Source organism: Amblyomma americanum, chromosome 1, assembly GCF_052857255.1.
Source record: "Amblyomma americanum isolate KBUSLIRL-KWMA chromosome 1, ASM5285725v1, whole genome shotgun sequence".
Lineage (NCBI taxonomy): Eukaryota > Metazoa > Arthropoda > Arachnida > Ixodida > Ixodidae > Amblyomma > Amblyomma americanum.
The window spans coordinates 167,884,684-167,900,045 of NC_135497.1; the positions used below are offsets into that span (position 1 = coordinate 167,884,684).

The following is a 15,362-nucleotide window of genomic DNA, read 5'->3' on the forward strand; positions in this document are numbered from 1 at the left end:
CAAAGTTGCTCTCATCAGTCCAGCAATATGTGAGGACCTGCCGTGACTGCCAGCGACGAAAGACACCACCAGTTAAACCCGCAGGGCTTCTCCAGCCCATCCCACCGCCAACAACACCTTTCCAACAAGTGGGCATGGACTTGCTGGGCCCATTCCCATTGTCTTCCTCTGGGAACAAATGGATTGTTGTGGTGACGGACTACTTAACGCGGTACGCCGAGACACAGGCGCTCCCCCACGCTAGTGCTGCAGAAGTGGCTCAGTTTTTTATGACATCAATCGTCTTGCGTCACGGTGCGCCATCAGTCGTCATCACGGACCGTGGAACCGCCTTTACGGCGGCATTAATGCAATCTCTCTTCGAACTTACCCACACCAGTCACCGGAAGACAACAGCCTATCATCCCCAAACAAACGGCTTGACTGAACGCCTCAACCGGACGCTTGCAGATATGCTTGCTATGTATGTCGACGTTGAGCATCGTACGTGGGAGGAAGTTCTTCCTTATGCAACCTTCGCCTACAATACGGCAGAACAGGAGACTACCCGTCTTACACCTTTCCAGCTGGTCTACGGACGGTGTGTCACTACCATGCTGGATGCTATGCTACCCGCTGCTCACAACGACGGAGACATCGGCCCCTACGCTGACGTTGACACATTCGTCCAGCGGGCTGAAGAATCCCGCCAACTCGCAAGGTGCCGGATTCGACATCAACAACTCGACGCTGGTCGCTACAACCTCCGACACCGATGCGTTCGGTACGAGCCCGGCGACTCTGTATGGGTATGGACACCTGTGCGCCGCCGCGGACTCTCCGAAAAGCTCCTCCGATGCTACTTCGGTCCGTACGAGGTGGTTCGTCGTATAAGTGATGTCACATACGAAGTTTTTCCGCGGGACACGACCTCCTCACCACGTCGGCGCCATCCGACCGAGACTGTCCACGTGGTGCGCATGAAGCCCTACCATGACAGGCTGCAACCCGCCGCTTTACCAGCTTAACAGCTCTCTGTATTCTCTGCCGTCCGCCGTCTATACCGAACATTACCTTTGCTGTCCGTGTTCGTTTCCGGCGTCGGGCCGCCGCCTTGATGGAGGGGGTAATGGCGCGTGCTCATGGGAGCGCGCCGACGATGAAGACGAAGTGTGCGTGTGCCGGTGGACAAAGACGAAGTGTGTGTGTGGTTCGGACAGCCAATGGTGTCACGAATTGGCAACCTATGACCACATATTATGGAGCTGTAGCATAGCACCGCCACCGGCGGACATTATGCGTGATCCTTCCCTCGAGCAGTGGGAGGCCGTGTTGGCCAGCTCAGACCCGGTCGTCCAGACCAGGGCCGTGGAGTGGGCCACCCAGGTCGCCGTCAGCCATGGGTTGATGGCCATCTGACACGGAATCGTCCACACATGCTCTCTGACGAAAATAAAGTTTTTCCATCCATCCATTCATCGGACAGCCATCTTGTGAGTTCCCTGCTGTGCGCTGGACTTCGCTGAGACTGTGATCTGTGCCGGTCCTGTCTTCGTTACAATATATATATATATATATATATATATATATATATATATATATATATATATATATATATATATATATATATATATATATATATATATATATATAGTGGCATTTTTGAAAGATAGCCTCGAAATAACGTAGCATACTTTGCCACGCTCTTCTTTAAAGCACTTGCCAACTCTTAATGAACAGCCGCCTCTATGGGTACTCTGTGAAACAAGAAAAATATTATTGAATGTTTTGCTTACATGTGTCTCTATGGGCCGCGCTCCGCCACGTCCGTACCCCTAGCCGGGAATGGCCCTCACTAGTACGTAACGCAATGGTTGCAAAATACATTACACTCGAAATGACGCTTCATACTTTCAGAATATGTTTTAGGATGAACTTGGTTGTTCTTCACGAAGGGACAAAATCATCGCTCGCCCAAATCAGGTGCTCAGTGAAATCACATAACGAAAAAAAATTTGATTCCATTTATTCCTATGTTCGCTAAGCCTACTTTAAACCCCGAGTTTTATCCTGTCTTCTCAGCCGGCGACAGCAGCGCCACCGCATCTTGCTTTGATCACAGATAGGGATAGGTATTTGTCTATTGCAACGCTACGCGTGCGCGGAGAGCAGTGGGGGTGAGATGAAGTGATAGAAACCTAGCTCTCCCATGTGAAGCGCCGAATCCAATCGCGTTTGCGCCTGCGCCACTTCGCTTCGATGAACTATCACGCCGCGGAACGCGGCCACGCGCTCTTGTGCTCATCCCAAGAGCGGCCGACCTGGTACACCGGTGTACACAGGCGCACGCAAATTTATTACACACGGTTTTTTCCAACCTTTTCTGTTCGGCAACACTGTGATTTAGCCCCACCGCACTTTCTGTTTGAAGAGCAGCATCAAAAGCTGGAGCGCCACCAGTACTGGATCCTTATCAAACACAGCGCAGAATGCTACCCTTGCCGTGCTGCCTTATCAAAACCAGCGAGACGCACATCGCCTGGCCTGGCGAAACCTTGCCTAAAACCGTGTTACTGATACCGGACTCACTTTGGGGTTAGTATCAAAATCTGTCCCCATGTTTGTTTACAAACGTCAAAACCCTGTATAGATCGTTTGCCCTGTGTGTAACGTGAACGGTAACCAAAAAAAAGAAAAAGAAAAAAGGGAATGAAAAAATAAATTCCTGCATGCAGGCTTCGTGTCTGCTGTCTGGTCCGTCGTTTGCCTGCAGCTTAAATGCTGCTTCAACTGAACAAAAAGAAGCACACTAGAAAGAGTTATTTCCCGTTGATAACATCAGGAAGCGTAACCATATGAGAAGTTGCTGTGCTGTATACCAGCTACATTTCCCGTGATTTTCGCATGCAAGGGCGCCCGCAGAAATTCGGATATGGAGCCCCTGACACGCAGACCCTTAGCGAGAAAGGAAAGCTTTCCATTTTGCTCTCGTCGTGGTCGAAACTGCTCTGGAGGCGACGCGAAATGGAGCGGCGGTCCGTGATCAACACAACTGTCTGTTTTTGACCGGAGGGAGCTCCCAAGACAGCTTCGGCCGCAGGCGAGGCCTCTGTACCATCCAGACAGATAACCAGTATGTACAGTACTCACGGATTGAAATAGGACATTCGGAGCGCTAGCCTTGCAGTGCCACGCAGGCATGTGGTAAACCACAGGCCGGCTGATTGGCTACTGGAAGGAACAATTCTGCTTTGTAGATGTTCTCCCTCTCACGCCATACCACAATGCACCACCTTGGTTCCATGAGCGTCTACGGGCGGCGCTCCATGAAGCGACGGCCACGCGCTCCGAATGTCCTATTTCAATCCGTGAGTACTGTACATCACGCGGCATGCGCAGCATAGCTTCTCCACACTTGTCTGTCGCGGCAAGCATTACCATAGATATGTAAAATGCCCCCTCTTCGACGGGCAAATCTCTTCTCCCTTTTCACTGCTGCAATATACCTCTGTCTCTAAAAACGGCCTCGGTAAGCACTACGTGGGAGTTGCATTGCCTGTGACCTTGCTTTCATCAGTGGAGTCCTCTACGGTCGCACCTTTTTTTTCGTTCTGCATCTGGTACTGCACCTTTTTATTTTTTTTAAGGCGACCTTCTTCTCGGTTGCGCCACTCAAGAATAAAAAACTTTGAGAGCACTGCAGTCTGCTGCAATGGAGAAATGCGAAAGCATTTACGTTTGAATGTCAGCATCTTTTTTTTTTTGCGAGTCATTGTTGTCAGGTTACAATTATCACGTGACCCTTGGATGACGTCAGTAACTTTTTTCGCAAGTCATCGTTGTCTAGCATCCGTACACATCCCCAACGCACTTTACCGTCGTACACACCACAACGCGTTCACTTCGTGCTCCTCTAACAAGCTTTAACCAACGACCCTTCGTGGCGCACAGAATTTTTGACACTTTTTTCGAGACAATTTGTTCCTCCCCCTGGAGGCTGGTGGAGATGGTTTTCAGCAGTTGCTTGTTCGTCAAATTGTTTCAAGGTTTATCTTTTTTAAAACAGCAAACCGTACTTCCTGTTAGCTGTAATAAACAGACGATTAGGTGCTCATTTGCCTATTTTGTTTGCGTCCACTGGCATAGGAGTGTGGGGCCTTTGTGGGGTTTTCTTAAGTCGCCGACACATTATATTTGCTCACTTTACGGTTTTACTTAGAATTCCCCCAGAAGACAGTTTGCAAAAGTTCTGTCCGAGACTTTGTTTCCTGTACAAATGTATTGGCAGCCTTACCTCACCTTTCTAGACAACAGCGGGTGCAACGGAACACGTCCAATCGGCCGCGAAGACGTCCTTTTTTAAACTTTACACGTCAACCTTACCTGTCAAAACGTGGCTTCGCAAAAAAAGGGACTTTTGTGTCATCGTCAGTGAACTGTCACTTGTGTCAGCAGCCATAAACTATTGATCATTGTTTTGCGTCTTGTCGTGATGCCGTGTTTTTTTTTTTGGGGGGGGGGGGGGGATTGTTCAACGGAGTCTGAAAAACGGCATTGAGATTACACCCTATACTATAAGATTTTTGCCTAAAGTGGAAGGTTCTAAGGTTCCATTTAATCTTTTACTGCTCATGGGACTGTTTAGCCTGTGGAAGAGCCGCATGACTGATCGCCACGTAGAGCCGCCACGTTCAATCCAGTATCTGTTCAGAGAGCAGTGTGCTACGGTGCGGGGGGTACATGCTCCGCAGGACCGACCTTCTCGATGCATGCGTGTGTCTCCCGGATTTTTGATGTGCGGGCAAAATGTGAGCAGGATACTAGTGTGACTGTGTATGACGGGTTGCGGGATGCGACCTGGTCAAGTCGGGATTGAAGCCTGTAAGGGTGGGTGTACTTCCATGCAATCAGGAAAAAAGACTCGTGTCGCGTGCACGCCTGAAACACCGAGGGGCCAGGTGTCGAGCCGCAATGCCGGTGAATTTTTTTTTCTCGGATCGTCATTTTCGTGCGGACACAGTCTGATGACACGCTCTGGGGACACTCTCTGGTGACAGGTCCTGTAGACATCAGTCATGAGACAAGAAATGCTTTCGCATTAAATTATTGCATGACTCCTTCTTGATCATGGTTGCAGATTTAATGTTCGTAAGAAGGCCAGGATAAAACCCATTCCATTTCTCCTGCTCTAACGGTAGACGACTGGAAGTTTAAACTCTTTCAAAACTTAAGTTGTTGCCTCAAGGAATTTGCAGGACGTATATTTGAGGAACTGCAGAATGTTCGTGGCCTGATGTACTACTATCATGATTATTTTTCAAATTAATCGGTAGCCAACGTATATTTCATTTACTATTCCTGTTCAGTAAGTGCGCCATCGAACCATATATAGCGCAAAGGATAGGTTTGTTTCCATGAGCACTGCAACGCCCACGGCCCAGTAAGAAAAAATTGTTTTTTCGTACTTATGGTGTACCATACATGGTGAGTGAATAGGTTGCTAAGCACTAAAAGCATATTGTAGGAAAAATACGTACATCTAACTGTCTAGTGATCCACACGCAGGTTTGACCGATCACGTTTGCAAGCCGTTGCGATCACTCGAGCGTTGACAGGAGCGGAGTTCATGTGTAGGGACCCCATTAAAACCGTGGTCATCACAGAAATTAGGTATTTTCGGTCCTTAGGCAGTCAATGTGCTATTTTGAGTGCCAAATATTCCTGTCACTAATTTCATTAAAAAAAGTAGTCGAGCTCAGCTTACAAGCTAAGGTCATTAACCAGCGAAAGCTAGCTGTATGACAGTGCTAAGCGGCTAAGCTTGGCTCAATGGGGTTTTCTGCTTTCAGTAACTGCGGGTGTCGCTTCTCGATTACAATAAAAAATACAAGCAATGGACAGTTCTTGTTGCGACCACATTTCTTTTTAATTTGCTTTCCACAATGCGCTGTTACTTTGTGGTCGCTGAAATGAGTGTATCGATGCACTCCATGCCAAGCACAACAGTGCAAGTATGCTGAAACGCTATGTTAATTCCCGTATCTCACGGTGCCGTTGGCTAAGGCTGCATTCGAAAGTAGCTGCAGTCCCAAATCATGAGTTTCTTTGATGAACTGCCTGTAGGTAGCTCCTACACTCTAAACAGAAATGAGTAAGAAGGAAGTAAAATGTCTTCTGACGAACTCCCTTTTTAGGTGGTGCGTCCTTGGGATATGCCCATAAAATATGTGATTAATCAGCCTATTGGCCGCATAGTTTACATATGGGGGAGTATGCGCCGCAAACATGGCCAGTTTAGGAAGTGATCCTGATTCAAGTTCCCTCCGTAGGATTTCTTAGATTCGGTTACGGACTTGTGTCCCGGAGGGTAGCGGGTCTGAGCTATAGAGGGCAGGATATTGCAATTCTCAGATATAAAACCATGCGGTCCCTCGCGGTCCTTAGCGAATTGGGAAGATGTTGCTCCCTTGCGCGATCCGTTAATCCTCGGGCTGTATTGTGGGCAGCCTCGTAATCGGGGAGTAAGGAGGTGCGCATGTGCACCAAAATGAATTGCATAGGCCGTGTGCGCTGCTGGAGAAAGCGCTTAAGAAAAGAGACAGCGATGGCCGATACCCGTCCCTTGGCGTAGTAACGAATGGCTGATCCTGAAAGGAAAGAAAACTCAAGGCTGAAAGATGCAATTGGGTTGAAGGATGGCAGGGATAGGAGGAGAGCCATTGGTTAAGATAAGCGAAGGGTACTAGGGGACTGTCGCCCAGCAAAGACGGGCCCGCAGCCGATCATTCCAAGTGTTGCCAGTCTCTTTACTGCCAGTGTTTAACTGCCATCAACTTCAGTCTGTGCGCAATGTATCCAGAACACTCTGCTATCGCATTGCCCTCTTAAGACGACTTCGGCGGCCCCATAATACAGCTTAAAAGAACATTGAAAACAAATAGAGGTGCACCTGTAGAGATGGAGTACCGCGCTTTAAGCGAAAAGAGACCACTCTCCGCTAAAACGGAGCTTTTATAAGCTAGAAAAAACCATAAAACGAAATACAGGTGTCGCCATCCCCGGTCGATTTCGCATTTAAAATGCGCACGTCGACACCGAAGCTTGGGCGTGGATCCTAGAGGCTACGCAAAAACGCTATTCACTTCAAAACGGTGGCAACCCGTCCTTTTCGGTAACGGCGTCCCGAGTTCGAATCGACTGTTGGAGTCTTCGCACTTGGCTGTCTCCTTCCACTACGTCACCCGAGCCGGTGAAAAAAAAAACCCAAAACGACGCAAAAAAACTGTGCAACGGTGTGGCCCACAGAGAGGTGCTTGATTTATATGAACTATAGGAGCCACGCGCTACGCTTGCTAATGCGAAGGCGGCGATGTTTTGCAAGTTCAGCTGCGCGCTACTGACGCGCCGTGTTTAACGCAATCGGTTTTTGAAGCGTAAGAGAAAAGGACGAACAACTTGGATGGTAACATTGGATTACACTATCTCTCATATTGCGTACTGCTTTCAACTTCCGTGTAGATACGTGCTTGAGCGCAGCTCTGAATGCTGGAAAAATATAACTGCATGGCCGAGCGACAGAGCGATTGCCAGCGGTGAATGGTTAAGCACATACAACGCTCGTCTTTCTCTGGGTTTTTCCAACCAATCTTTTTTTTTTCCTGATAATTTCATGCAGAAGTACGGTACGGCGGAAACGCGGGATTCGTGCACCGTATGTACGGTATAAATTGATTACTTTACAGAACATCAAAATTACCTCTCAAAAGAAATTCTGGGGCCGTATTACGTACCGCTCTCAGTACTAAAATGCTCACAATGCCCCGCTCCTATTGGTAGGCCTTGGCCGGCGGATATATGAATTTTTCGTCACCGGCGGCTTCTATTCACGTAGTGACCACTGATGCAGTGATGACGTTGCAGACTTAATTATGTGGGCTGAATGTGACTGAAACTTGCGAGCGAAAAAACGTAGCCCCTAGTACGCCCACAATCTTTGCGAGGAAAAATGGCGGCAAACGTAGCAGCGTACTGCGGCGGCGCGAATAACGAGGAGAGTCCGTGAAGGCGTTTTGGCTTGCCCGTCGAGTTGTTTCGACGCGAGTTTCGCTTTGAGAAGGACACTGCACGGCGGTCGTGTCAAGTAATTGGAGATGAACTGGAAGGTTCGTGAGCAAATACGCTGTCATTGGAGCAGCATGCCTTCTGTGCGCGTTTCGCTTTTTCGCCACCGGCTGATTTCAAAGCGCGTCGGGATAGCGCAATTGACCGACGGTGAGCAAATGTGTGCGGCGGGCTGCCGAAGCCATCGTGAAGGTTGAGTCGCGGAACGGGTGGGCTCGCTTTCCAGCGAGCCCCAAAGAGAAGGCGGCAGCGAAGGAGGGCTTCCATAGCCACGGCAGCATCCCCGGCGTTGTTGGGTGTGTCGATGACACACTAATCGCCATCAAGGCGCCGCGGGGCAATGCTGCACACAGGGCAGCCTTCTGCATCCGCAAGGGCTATTACGCCTTGAGCTACATGATAGTGAGTAGACTTCGTCCTCTGCTGTGTTTGACTGCAAGTGTTCGGCTCCAAGTCCGGGCCGCGACAGCGGAAGTTCATAACTAAACCTGTGTTGTATGTCTTCTTTCAAGTCTGCGACTCCAACCTTCGAATCCTGGCCGTAGACCTCCGCTGCCCCGGCTTGTGCAACAACGCGTTCGCGCGGCGCTACTCGTGGCTGCGGTGTGAGGGGGTGAGATGCATGTTGGAGGAAAATGAAAATTGATATTAGAGGAAAGGGAATGACGCAGCAACTGTCTCACCTATCTCAGCAGACACCAGAACCACGCTGTAAGGGAGGGATAAAGGAGTGAGTGAAAGAAGAAAGAGTTGCCGCAGTGGAGGTGTCCAGAATTAATCCGACCACCTGGGGATATTTAAGGTGCACTGAGACTGCACGTCACAAGGGGCCTTTTACGTTTCGACTCCATCCAAACCCGGTCGCCGCGGTCGGGTTCGAACTCTGGTACTCCGGCTCATTACACGAGTGCTTTAACCACTGAACCACCGCGGCAGGTGCCTGTTGGAGGACGGAGAGTTTCTTTGGGGTAAGCAGTAAGAAAGCCCTGTCTCGGTTACATATATCGAGCTACAGTGGTCCGCATGCACTGAAGATACCAGAATGGGGCGTGCTCGTTGCACTTATGAATACGCATTGCGATACGATACATACGCCTCGTGCGAGTTGCCGCTGTGTTGTTACTGAATGCAGCAGAAACACAAAGGCACATAAAGCATTGTTGGAATGCATAGCATTCCAGGCTTAAACAAACCCAGAAGGCACTTGTATGACACTTGTTGCGTGTTGCAAATAGCAATGAATCGTTGTCATCAATATGAGCTTCCAAAGGCGTCCTTTCAGGGGTGTTTGCCTCAACATCTCAGTCGTGCAAAGGTATCAGACACTCCAATACAAGCCGGAACAAGCGGCTGTCATCATGGCAGCATGTGCAGCACTGCACAACCTCTGCTTGGATGCCCCTACATCAGCGGACGACGAGGATGGCCCCTGCCCAGAAGGCAATGACCCGCTTCACCTACCTCCAGGGAAAAGTCGTGCGTGCACATGTTGTCAGCCAGCTGCGGAGAAAGCGTCTCCAGCAGCGACTGGTACGGTTGCGCAGGCTGTAACGTAGGCAATGAACTAGCCGGCCGAATCTTCGCAGCCAAGGCAGTGTCCAGCCAATGCTTGCGTATGTCGTGGTTGTTTTGGCTTCAGCTAGCGAAGTGGCAGCCTTTTTTTTGTTTTCTGTTCGCAGTGTGTGCATGGAAGCCTGCAGTGGGAAAGAAGCAAGCGTGCACACCAGCTGCCACATCACTGACAGTGTATTTACCGTTCATCATAGTTTGCCACGCAGCCACTTGTCTCCTTCTCCACTTGAAACTCGAGCCGAAACAACTCATCCAGTAAGCCAATAGACTCTTCATGCACCCTCCTATGCCGTTGCCCTTGTGGACCTATCTGCCCCTCCACTGCCGTCATCTTGCAGCTTGCCTGTGCTGTGTGGAGAGCCACCTGTCCTCGCTGTTTGCATGACAAAGCACGTGAATAAATAGTGTAATGTTGAAGCAAGGCAGGCAATGTTTGATGAAATCAGAAAGTACCACTGAAGGTTGATTTAGTGCACACCACTAATTGTTTTACTGCATACTGCACCATTTCACACAGGTGGTCACATGAGCACAGGCATTAGCAAAACATATTGCATGCCATAACATCGACAATAATTCCATACGTCTTGTCAAGTGCAACAGAAATTGTCATGCACACATGATAAAAAAAGATTGCAAGACTACAAGCTCAACTGGTAATTGTCAAAGCTTCTGCACAGCTTGTGCAGGCTATAAGCCCACTTTTGCAGTTAGTGCACAAACCTAGTACACAAGCAGATCAAAGTTCAGTAAGCATTACATAATAGATTTTACATGACTACAAAACCTTTAACATGTACTAAAGCATTGATATAGATTATATAGCCAAATTTTTGTTATTTATGCAGACGACACGAAATTACTATTTTCTGCCCCTTTGCCTAATCAACTATTTTACCAGGCAAACAGAGCACTCGTAAGTATTGAAGAATCGTCTAAATGAAACAAATTCAACATATATGCTAATAAAACAAAAGCTATTCCCTTTCGTCCAAAAAATAGGAACGTATTCATTGATGAAGATATCTGCCATAATAATTTATAGAAGTTGTAAGCTAATTTAAAATACTTGGTGTCGTCTTCACGGAAAAGATGTCATGTGATGACCAAGTGGATCCCATTATACAGAAGTTGTGACTCGTTAGCTTGACAAATATAAAAAAACATACCTTCCCTACCAAGGTTAAAACTCTGTTACACCACGCATTGTTCTACTCGCACATAAAATATTGTCACTTTGCCAGGGGAACGACAACCCTAAGTGACATGCAATAAATATATGGAGTGCAGAAAAAAACGCTAAGAAATATTTTCAACGCTCCTTATGACCATTAGTCTCTTCCGCCCTTTCAGAAACATAACATAATGGCCATATATGATATGTATGCTTACCGCTTAGCTTTAGCCTACAAAAAGGAAATGAAAAACAATGTTGGTTTTTTCAAACGAACTGGCTTCCTAACAGAGAAAAATTGCACATTATCTAGCCAGCACCCCCACATATATGGAATAAAGTGTTATGTTGGACAATTTTTTACACACAGCTGATATGGTATCACCTTCAAAACTTGTTGAATTTATTCAGAAAACATGGCCTTCAACTCCAGCAAGCAATGAAAGCTGATATCAGATTAGTTTTATTGGTGGCTGAACCTGTTTCCTGATATTTTCTAGATATGTTCTAGTAGGAAATGTTTCTGTTCATTTTATTTGCTGTGATTGTGATTCTTCATTCATTTCTCTTCACCTAAAACCTGCATTTTGTAATCTAAAAAGTGGCATTTGTATTGTTGCATTTCCTAATTTTCAGGGTGCAGAAGTTCGACATGGGTGTTCGAAGCTTTGAACGACGCGGATCCTGCTGCCGCCGAACTACGCAAATGTTCAATAAAAGTTTTTCACTCACTCACTCTTGCATAAATGGAGGCCACTTTTTTTGAAGAACAAAATTTCTGCGCATGTTTCGTGCAAATGTCCTCACTTTTGTTTGTGAATCTCGAGCTGACAATCTATGATTATAATGGGTTGTCGAGTGCACATTTATTTTCTGCACATGCTACACTGTTCTGCTGATGCCTCTTTGTCACTTTTTTATTATTGCTGGGGGGAGGGGGGGGGGGGGGGCGAGCTACGTCAAGCCAAGTGCCCAGTTTTTTCTCCCTAGCTCCCCCATCACTATGATGGAAAGTAAAGCTATTACTATTACATTACAAAAGGCCATTATCACTGCATATGATGAACAGTGAATCAGTTTCAATGCAAATGGTGCATCACTAAGTGTATGGCACTTAATGCAAGTCGCAGTGCTCGAAATGAATGCAGCATTAGCAAAGAGTCCTCATAAATATATAGAGACGTGTAAACATCACAGTTACATCAGTTAGGTGGTATGCGTATAGAGGTGTTCACTGAACAGCAGAACATGGAGCACAGTCACGCCGAGCCGTACAAAACATGCAGCTTGTTACAATGCAGGCAATACTGCATGAAAAGTCCCGTTGCAGCAACTCAATGGTTAGGCCATTAACACTTCTGCATCTTGGAGAAGTAAAACAGTACCATCAGGAAAAAGAATACAAACTTACTAGATATCACAAATCTGCGTCTTGCAAAATTTAAAAAGGCACCATTACAATTACGCAAAAGGAACTTTACTAGAGAATATCACATGCCTTCTGCGTCACACACTGACAAGAGAATATCACACACCTTCTGTATCTTGCAGAAGGTAAAGAGGCACCACTGAAAAAATACACAGAGGCTGACTAGAAGTTATCACAGACCTTCTGCTTCTTGCAGAAGGTAAAAAGACACCGTAAGGAAGAAACCACACCGCCTGCGTCTTGCAAAAGGCTGTAAAAAAAGTGCCAGGAAAAAAGATTTAAAAACAATAAAAACTTAAGTAGATGGCGGATGTTGCTGGTTTTGCAGCTGCACCACCATGAAAGAGATGGCCAGTACGAGCTGCTCGTGCAGGCTCGCCGATTCCCTCCTCGCGTCCCGCACTGTTGTTGCAAGGTCTGGCATAGTGGCTATTAGCTGCCTTCTGTCTGCAGCAGCCTCGCTGAGGTGCTGCACATAAAAGAAAGTTCAATAGCAAATCTTTGCTCCAAATACATTCAAAGCTCATTTCACTTTCATGTTATAGATGACCTACTAAAAGATATGGGCCACATCCCACAAGAGACGGTCATAGTGAGGTTAAGCACAGGTTTAGAACAGTAGACATAGCAACATTAGGTTGCATGCAGCAGCTTCTGTTGCACACAATGTGGCGCATCCTGTAAGCCCATACATCCAGGAGGCGTGCCTGAAAATTCGGCATCCTGCCCCTTGCGTGCCTTAGCGAGGTCTGCCCTGCATCTTGACTCCCTAAGCAGCTTGCCCACCTCCTTGTCCTGCTACTTCCTCCACCGCAATGGACGGCCTGGAACTGCCGATGCGGGTGGTGCAATGGGCTGCTGCTGGCGGGTGCCTGTCGGAGGGGAAACAGACTGAGTGTACACTTGTCATACGACACAGCACGATGTGCAATAAGTAAACTGTTTGCTGCAATGTCTGAGGGGAGCAGCACTACGTGTCAATATGCCGGATCTGAAGGAAACTTTTGTGGACATAGTAAAACAACTGTTACTGTATGGTGCTCCTGCAAATGCTATTTATTAGAAGCACCTTGAAAAGAGGGCAATGTGGAGCCTGCATACTGGCAGGTCACCTCACTGGCTGTGTCAGCACAATGCCGATGCTGCTGCAGCTCATCCACCAGCAGTTCAGCAGATGTCTCCCCCGTCTCCTCCAGCCAGGATGTTTGACTGGCATCGTCTACATGAAATCATTACACAAGACACAACTGCATAGTAAACAGTTTCAGCAAAGTGTGAAATGTGTACGACTAAAATGTGCGGTTAGTCGGTACTATGACTGAAGGCAAAAAATCTCTACCAGAAAAGGAAGGTAAAGAAGCTGAGGCTGCATTTTCAATTTCAAGTTTACGCACTACTACACCTTCTAAAATTAGCAAAAATGCAGATGAGGTCATCAGCTGTGTACAAAAGCTGTAAGGCATACACATAAAATGGTTTGAAATGCAGTTCACCTACCAGCTGCAGACTGGCCTCCCTCTGCAGGCAGTTTGTCCCTGGCTTGCTGACAACTGAAACTCTGACAGGAAGAGAGGTGGGCTGGGCTGCTCCTGCAAGAAGGAACAGTGCCTCACGTTCAAACATGAATGTCTCGAAGTTCATCATAGGGTTGCATTGCTTACAGCACATGGCCCTGAGGTTCAGTCAAGAATCCTTCATCACCGCCAAGCTGCAAACTTTGCAACTGTCTGTAACGTCACAGCAGTTGACTAACGACAGTGGTCATACCTGCCGGAGACGGGGGGGGGGGGGGGGGGAGGCTACAACCTGCTCAAAATAAGATCCCGCGAGGCCCGTGACGCTCACTGGCCCGATAAGATGAATGGCTTGGCCAACAACAGGCGGCAGGCTGCCGCCACCGGCGCCCCTGCGACAGGACCGTTCACGCGGTCCTCCCCAGAACAATGTTGACAGGCTTACCCTTGGCCAGCTTGCAGCCACGCCAACTCCGCTCGCCGCGGGCAAGTCACTACTGATGGACTGCTGTCAGCTCCACGAGCAAAGCCCAGTTGCGGTGACCTCTTCGATGGAGGCAATTACCGGGCAGAGGTAACCCCTATTTTCCTCCCCCGTCCAGTACCTAACAATAATCTATATATATATATATATATATATATATATATATATATATATATATATATATATATATATATATATATATATATATATATATATATATATATATATATATATATATATATATATTGTCACCGGCTGTGAGATAATGCTCTCAGTATGTTTACGGCGGCTGACGATAGCTGGTGTGCAGCTGGCTTTGCTTTTTCGCAACTGCCTGATCACCTGTGCCCTCGCAAGCTCTGCGTTGCAGTTTTCTTATCGCAGGAACCCGATATTGCGAGCTAGGCTGCCTCAGCTCGCGCGCCTTGCGAGTTTGGTCCAAAGGCTGCAGTCTAAAAGAATAAATGTTATGAGCATTGATTGTGGTGCGCTGCGTGAAATTCTCGCATATATGAGCGAACTTGTAAGGGTGTTGTGAACGTTATGTTTCGTGGAAGGACGGTTTTCCGTGCGTCGACCTCTGAGACCGATTCCCCGCTTTGCGGAAACATTCGGACTTATTTATTACCGTCTGTGCCCTTCGAGGAGGGCGCCCCGCGTCCTCCTGCGCCACGCAAGGCCACTCTCCCTGGAGAGCATCTCTCAACGCCGGAGTCCCCGAGTGGCGAGAGGGGAGGTGTCTGGCGGCTCAGACCGTGGGAGCGACGAGACTACGGCGAAAGCGTCAGTCGCAAAACGAACCTTGTACGCATCGAACCTTTTTGTAAGCTGTCTCTTTTACCCAGTAATAAATGCAGTTGTTCTTCGTTCATCGGTTGCTTACTCTTCAACGACCGTCAACGTATTCACGACATTTTATACAAAAGTTTGGTGCCGAAACCCGGGACGGGAAGTGAAGAGACGAAATTGCGAACAACGAACCGTGGATATTCGCCTTATTGTGGCCTGTCATCTCAACAGATCTAACGCTGCTACATGAAGTCGTCTCATCCTTTGGTTATTTGAAGCAATTCCGGTGATCCACAACGG

At 47.7% G+C, this 15,362-nt stretch overlaps 1 long non-coding RNA gene across 1 annotated transcript; it reads right to left on the reverse strand.

Annotated features, from left to right (window-relative positions):
- Positions 1–11,776: 11,776 nt before the first annotated feature.
- On the reverse strand, positions 11,777–13,866 carry LOC144114166 (uncharacterized). The gene is made up of 2 exons (XR_013310968.1): positions 13,773–13,866; positions 11,777–13,147 (listed from the first exon to the last, which is right to left on the reverse strand). It is a non-coding gene; the product is annotated as an uncharacterized LOC144114166 (long non-coding RNA).
- Positions 13,867–15,362: the final 1,496 nt, after the last annotated feature.